Source organism: Triticum urartu, chromosome 3A (assembly GCF_056163025.1).
Source record: "Triticum urartu cultivar PI428250 chromosome 3A, HENAU_Tu73, whole genome shotgun sequence".
Lineage (NCBI taxonomy): Eukaryota > Viridiplantae > Streptophyta > Magnoliopsida > Poales > Poaceae > Triticum > Triticum urartu.
Window position 1 is genome coordinate 642,270,965 of NC_141875.1, and position 7,745 is coordinate 642,278,709.

A 7,745-nucleotide genomic window follows, 5' to 3' on the forward strand; every position below is an offset into this window, starting at 1 on the left:
ACTGAAAGCCTCGTTTCAGTAAAATGGAACTAGAAAGCAACTTGTTGGAAGTAATACATTTTGATGTGTACAGTCCAATGAGTGCTGAGGCATGTAGTGGATATCGTTATGTTCTTACTTCACAGATGATTTGAGTAGATATTGAGTATATTTACTTGATGAATCACGAGTCTGAATTATTGAAAGGTTCAAGTAATTTCAGAGTGAAGTTGAAAGATCGTCGTGACAAGAGAATAAAATGTCTATGATATGATCGTAGAGATGAATATCTGAATTACGAGTTTGGCACAAAATTAAGACAATGTGGAAATTGTTTCACAACTAATACAGCCTGGAACACCATAGTGTGATGGTGTGTCCGAACATCATAAGTGCGCCCTATTGGATATGATGCATACCATGATGTCTCTTATCGAATTACCACGATAGTTTATGGGCTAGGCATTAGAGACAACCACATTCACTTTAAATTGGGCACCACGTAATTCTGATGAGATGACACCATATGAACTATGGTTTAGAGAAACCTAAGCTGTCATTTCTTAAAAAGTTTGGGGCTGCGACGCTTATGTGAAAAAGTTTCAGGCTGATAAGCTCGAACCCAAAGCGGATAAATGCATCTTCATAGGACACCCAAAACAGTTGGGTATACCTCCTGTCTCAGATTCGAAAGCAACAAGGGATTGTTTCTAGAATCGGGTCCTTTCTCGAGGAAAAGTTTCTCTCGAAAGAATTGAGTGGGAGGATGGTGGAGACTTGATGAGGTTATTGAACCGTCTCTTTAGCTAGTGTGTGGCAGGGCACAGGAAGTTGTTCCTGTGGCACCTACACCAATTGAAGTGGAAGCTTATGATAGTGATCATGAAACTTCAGATCAAGTCACTACCAAACCTCGTGGGATGACAAGGATGCGTACTACTTCAGAGTGGTACGTAATCCTGTCTTGGAAGTCATGTTGCTAGACAACAATGAACCTACGAGCTATGGAGAAGCGATGGTGGGCCCAGATTCCGATAAATGGCTCGAGGCCATAAAATCCGAGATAGGATCCATGTATGAAAACAAAGTGTAGACTTTGGAAGAACTACTTGATGGTCGTAAGGCTGTTAGGTACATATGGATTTTAAAAGGAAGACGGACAATGATGGTAAGTATCACCATTAAGAAAGCTCGACTTGTCGTTAAGATGTTTTCCGACAAGTTCAAGGAGTTGACTACGATGAGACTTTCTCACTCGTAGTGATGCTAAGAGTCTGTTGGAATTATATTAGCGATTACTGCATTATTTATGAAATCTTGCAGATAGGATGTCAAAACATTGTTTTCTCGACGATTTTCTTGAGGAAAGGTTGTCTGTGATATAACCGGAAGGTTTTGTCAATCCTGAAAGATGCTAATAAGTATGCAAAGCTCCAGCAATCCTTCTAAGGACTGGAGTAAGCATCTCAGAGTTGGAATGTATGCTTTGATGAGATGATCAAAGATTTTGGGTTTATACAAATTTTATGAGAAACTTGTATTTTCAAAGAAGTGAGTGGGAGTACTATAGAATTTCTGATGAGTATATGTTGTTGACATATTATGGATCAGAAATGATTTAGAATTTCTGGAAAGCATATAGGGTTATTTGGAAAGTGTTTTTCAATGAAAAGCCTGGATTAAGCTACTTGAACATTGAGCATCAAGATCTATAAGGATAGATCAAAACGCTTAATGGTACTTTCAAATGAGCACATACCTTGACATGATCTTGAAGGGGTTCAAGATGGATCAGTCAAAGAAGGAGTACTTGCCTGAGTTGTAAGGTATGAAGTTAAGACTTAAAGCTTGACCACGGCAGAAGAAAGAGAAAGGACAAATGTCGTCCCTATGCTTTTGTCATAGGCTCTATACGGTATGCCATGCTGAGTACCGCACCTGATGTGTGCCTTGCCACATCTCTGGCAAGAGGGTAGAAAGGTGATCCAGGAGTGGATCACTAGATAGCGGTCAAAAATTGTCCTTGGAGTAATAAGGACATGTTTCTCGATTATGGAGGTGATAAAGAGTTCGGCGTAAAGGGTTACATCGATGCAAGCTTTAACACCTATCCGAATGACTCTGAGTAGCAAACCGGATACGTATAGTGGAGCAACCATTTGGAATAGCTCCAAGTGGAGCGTGGAAGCAGCATTTATAATATGACCTAGAGATTTGCGAAGTACATACGGATCTGAATGTTGCAGACCCGTTGACTCAAACCTCTCTCACAAGCATAACATGTTCAAACCCAGAACTCATCGAGTGTTAATCACATGATAATGTGAACTAGATTATTGACTCTAGTAAACTCTTTGGGTGTTAGTCACATGGGGATGTGACCTTGAGTGTTAATCATATATCGATGTGAACTGGATTATTGACTCTAGTGCAAGTGGGAGACTGTTGAAAATATGCCCTAGAGGCAATAATAAATTAGTTATTATTATATTTCCTTGTTCATGATAATCGTTTATTATCCATGCTAGAATTGTATTGATAGGAAACTCATATACATGTGTGGATACACAGACAACACCATGTCCCTAGTAAGCCTCTAGTTGACTAGCTCGTTGATCAATAGATGGTTACAGTTTCCTGACCATGGACATTGGATGTCATTGATAACGGGATCACATCATTAGGAGAATGATGTGATGGACAAAGACCCAATCCTAAGCCTAGCACAAGATCATGTAGTTCGTATGCTAAAGCTTTTCTAATGTCAAGTATCATTTCCTTAGGCCATGAGATTGTGCAACTCCCGGATACCGTAGGAGTGCTTTGGGTGTGCCAAACGTCACAACGTAACTGGGTGGCTATAAAGGTACACTACAGGTATCTCTGAAAGTGTTTGTTGGGTTGGCACGAATCGAGACTGGGATTTGTCACTCCGTGTGAACGGAGAGGTATCTTTGGGCCCACTCGGTAGGACATCATCATAATGTGCACAATGTGATCAAGGAGTTGATCACGGGATGATGTGTTACGAAACGAGTAAAGAGACTTGCCGGTAACGAGATTGAACAAGGTATCGGGATACCGACGATCGAATCTCGGGCAAGTATCGTACCGCTAGACAAAGGGAATTGTATACGGGATTGATTAAGTCCTTGACATCGTGGTTCATCCGATGAGATCATCGTGGAACATGTGGGAGCCAACATGGGTATCCAAATCCCGCTGTTGGTTATTGACCGAAGAGTCATCTCGGTCATGTCTGCATGTCTCCCGAACCCGTAGGGTCTACACACTTAAGGTTTGGTGACGCTAGGGTTATAGAGATATTAGTATGCGGTAACACGAAAGTTGTTCGGAGTCCCGGATGAGATCCCGGACGTCAGGAGGAGTTCCGGAATGGTCTGGAGGTTAAGATTTATAAATGGGAAGTCTTGTTTTGGTCGCCGGAAAAATTTCGCGCATTATTGGTATTGTATCGGGAGTGCCGAAAGGGGTCCGGGGGTCCACCAAGGAGGTCCACCTGCCCCGAGGGGCCACATGGGCTGTAGGGGTGTGCGCCTTGGCCTATATGGGCCAAGGGCACCAGCCCCAAGAGGCCCATGCGTCAAGAGATAAGAAGAAGAGTCCTAAAGGGGGAAGGCACCTCCTAGGTGCCTTGGGGAGGTGGGACTCCTCCCTGGCCGCACCCTTCCTTGGAGGAAGGGCCAAGGCTGCGCCCCCCCTCTCCCTTGGCCCTATATATAGTGGGGGGAAGGGAGGGCAGCCACACCTAAGCCCTGGCGCCTCCCTCTCCCTCCCATGACACATCTCCCTCCTCCCGCTACTTCCACCACCACGCCGTCGTGTTGCTGGATCTCCATCAACCTCTCCCCCCCCTGCTGGATCAAGAAGGAGGAGACGTCGCTGCTCCGTACGTGTGTTGAACGCGGAGGTGCCGTCCGTTCGGCGCTAGGATCATCGGTGATTTGGATCACGACGAGTACGACTCCATCAACCCCGTTCTCTTGAACGCTTCCGCGCGCGATCTACAAGGGTATGTAGATCCACTCCTCCCTCGTTGCTAGATGACTCCATAGATTGATCTTGGTGAACACGTAGGAAAATTTTGAATTATTGCTACGTTCCACAACAATTTGATGCTCATTAGGCCTAAAAACCTTATGCAAAAAATCAAGCATGAGATCTAGGATTTAGAATAGAGATCCTTAGAATGAAAACTTTCCTTTTTCACAACAAAAGCAATCTTAATCTTGACTATGCTTGATGCCCACAAATAAAAATACTATGTTTCATGCATGTATCTCCCAGTGAAACTTGATAACATAAATGAAACAACATGATGAGAGGAATGTGGAGATGGCACCAATTGATCTGCTAAGTGTCATATGTCGTTTCAAGGTAAAGAAGCGCGACTCATGTGAACTTGAGGTCATAGATAGTTGATACAAATGCTCAATGATTTTCTTTTTAAACCCAAAACAAAATACGTATTGCCCAATCCATGCGGCTGTACCACTCGGCAACACATAGCATGTGGAATGTAGAAGGAAATTGATGGGAAGCCTAGACATAGGCTAGTAGGGAATGTCGGACTGAAAATGTAACTTGAGCTTTCAAGTGTGCATGCTACTGAGCTATGTAGTTTACCTAGTAAATTAACCAACCAGACAGAATTGATCATTGAGCAGAGTAGAGCTAGCAACGATAGTCCGAGTTTTGAAATTCTCTAGCCACTGCACTGCACGCACGGTTCATGGTGGAGTGTATGGAAGTTAGGCTAGCTTCGAAGTTAAATGATAAGTAACTCCTTCTTAGTGCACCTGCCAACATAGTTATTATATGCAAACATGATGCAACATGATTTTGCTTATGACGGTTACAAATATGATGCAACATAATTTTGTTAATGTCGGTTACAAATATGATGCAACATAATTTACTTAAGCTTAAGTATATGAGCAAAGTATAGAAATGTAACAGAGCAACCATTTCAAAGTTGCATCTCATTTAAGAAAGTGATGAGATGAAGGTAGGGCATGCTTATCGAATCTAAATGGACACAGTATTCAGCCCTTACAACCGGAGTATAGAAGCCTAGACCTTACTTATCCAATGACATGGTACGTGCAACAGAGAAACTTGATGCAGCAGCCCATCCTCCATTTTACAAACCTTTTGATGCAGCATTAGAAATTGTGTCATATGTAATGGCAATGTATTTCTTCCATTTTGGAAGTTATATTACGTATTTAGGTACATCGTATAGTTTGTCAATAACCAATGTGCCGTGATAATACAAAAATGATCTTGCATATGAAAACACTAACAGTGTACCGGCTATAGATCAATACTTACCATGAATTTCTCCAATCCATACCTCTTCTAGATAATAGCACAAAAGATGGGAGATGTTACAATAGAAGTACATGATGATGGCTGATCTGTTATCTCAAAAAGATACATAACAGAGGGCTAGATGATCCTGATTGAAGAAGTGGAAACAACAGAAGACATTGTTTGTGAAAAAATCAACAATTACATATCCAATTAATTCTTGCCAGTAAAAGATCAAAGCCGGAACTACATATCTTACAACAGTACAGCCTAGAAGACTTATTAAACATGAGCCTTGTATCATAGATAGACGTTGATACTACATGATACCAGTTCATAGACAGTGATAATCAGAGAGCACACATCGAAGGAGCACGACAAGGGAGCAGAAAGTTGGATATTGAGGAGGCTGCGGGTGGCGCCGGAGAAGATTAGGGGTGGCTAGCCGGATAAGAAGACTCGCCGCTGGCGAACCAAGGCTAGGACAGGACATTAATAGAAACAAATTAAGCAGCAACATTTAACATCATTCCAAAATGAAGAACTTACGCAAGGTTAATGATAGATTTTTTATATTTGAATCTTACAAGACCAACAAATCTTCCTAGATGCTCCACGTCAAATTTTTAACGGAACACCAATGCTTTAGAAAACCCTAAATTAGTTAACCTGCACATTGTGCACTCATACATAAGAGAAAACCCAAGAAGAGAGATCAAGCTATGCAATTCAAGTTACTGACATACTAATTAGTGACTGTATCTGGACAGACAGTCTTATGTAAAAACATTTAAATAATACGCAGTAGTTTGCAAGGAGTATATACATACTATTTTTTTCAAATGGGGTATATAGAACTGATACTACTTTTGTTGCCTGCTCTCTGATTTTAGAGTAGCATGCTTTAATTCATTTATGACCTCTGCATTTTATTCAGAAACAAGCATGCACTTAGAAAGCAGAATTGAGGATGTCCTATAGTTAATTAGTTAGGGTACAATAGATCAATATGAGACCAAGATATGCTATACTTGACATTGCCTACGTAGTGTTTTCCAATTAATTCTTGCACAGGGCTATTGTTTCATCTAACATATCCTCTCTTTCTCCCTCTTAATAAGTAGTATAGTTGGTGACATATGTGAATGGATAATCATGTAGTATGTACCTCAGGTCAAACGAAGTTCCACGGATGATGGAGTATGTGCAGACGGATTTCGGCGAATTCAACGGTGTACAACCACGGCGCTGTCGGAAACTTGAGGCACGACAATGAGCCAAATAACTACAGATTATCCCAAAAAGTTAGAACACATAAAACTGTTTGACCTTGCAATAGAATAGAAAGGATTCAGTAATGTGCGCCTCTCTTTCTGTTCTCTCTCTCTTCCTCAACTATCTCTGTTTTTTCTCCACAAGATCAGATCAGTAGGAATTGAACCCTGTCTCAGCCTATTTGTTCTCTCTCTCTCGCTCTCTTTCTAGCGGCAGCGGCCAATAGTAGCTCCATCAAGCCATCTATCTAAATGTGCAGCAATCAACGCATCTCTCTGCTCTCTCTATCTCTCATCTCTCTGCACTCTCTCATTCTCACATATTTCTCCAGCAGAAGTGCCCAGCATGCCCTCTGCTATTTCCCTAGAGCAGAAACTCAGCAGAAACCATCTGTATCCACTTGCCGCGGCGTCATCTCTACCTCCCCTAGATTCTCTATTTACTCGGATGTTAAAAAACTCGAGGGTGGAACAAACCTGTGCCGCCGTGGCGGATGTCAGGAACTTACGACACGACGATGCGGGAGCAACTTGCGATGCAATTAACGATGCCGGCAGCAACTTGCGATGTAACTGATTTGCTTTGGGTTGAGTTGTTCCTCTATGCATAGCAGCAATGTTCGGCCCGCGCTCCAGAAGATTTCCTCCTCCGCCTCGGTGTCCCGCTCCTCGACGACGATGAGGGCACGGAGGTGGTCGATCCCGACGGCGAAGCGCTGGAGCTCCATATGGACCTCAACCTTCTCCTTCTATAGGCGCCGCATCATGACTATGGCCTTGCTGGAGGCGCTGGCCGCGGCGAGGCGCGCCTCCTCCATCTCGCCCCACGGCGCCCGTGGTCTCCTCCTCCGCCTCCACCCTCGCCGCCTCTCTTCCTCCCCTTCTCCACCCCCACCCCTCTTCCTCCCCGTCCCCGCCCTGCCCCTCTCCCTCCCCGTCCCTGCCCCCGCCCCTCTTCTCCCCGCCGTGCATCCACCTCACGGAGCGGCCCCGCCCCTCTTCTCCCTGCTTCCGCTTCACTGAGCGCCGCCGGAGGGGGGAGGGGGGCGGCCGGCAGGAGTTGGCGACGAGCTGGAGGTCGAGATGAGATCGGGAGGCAGTTTTTTCTTTCTTTTATCTCGACCATACCGGTTGACTTATTAGATGTACTGCGGGTTT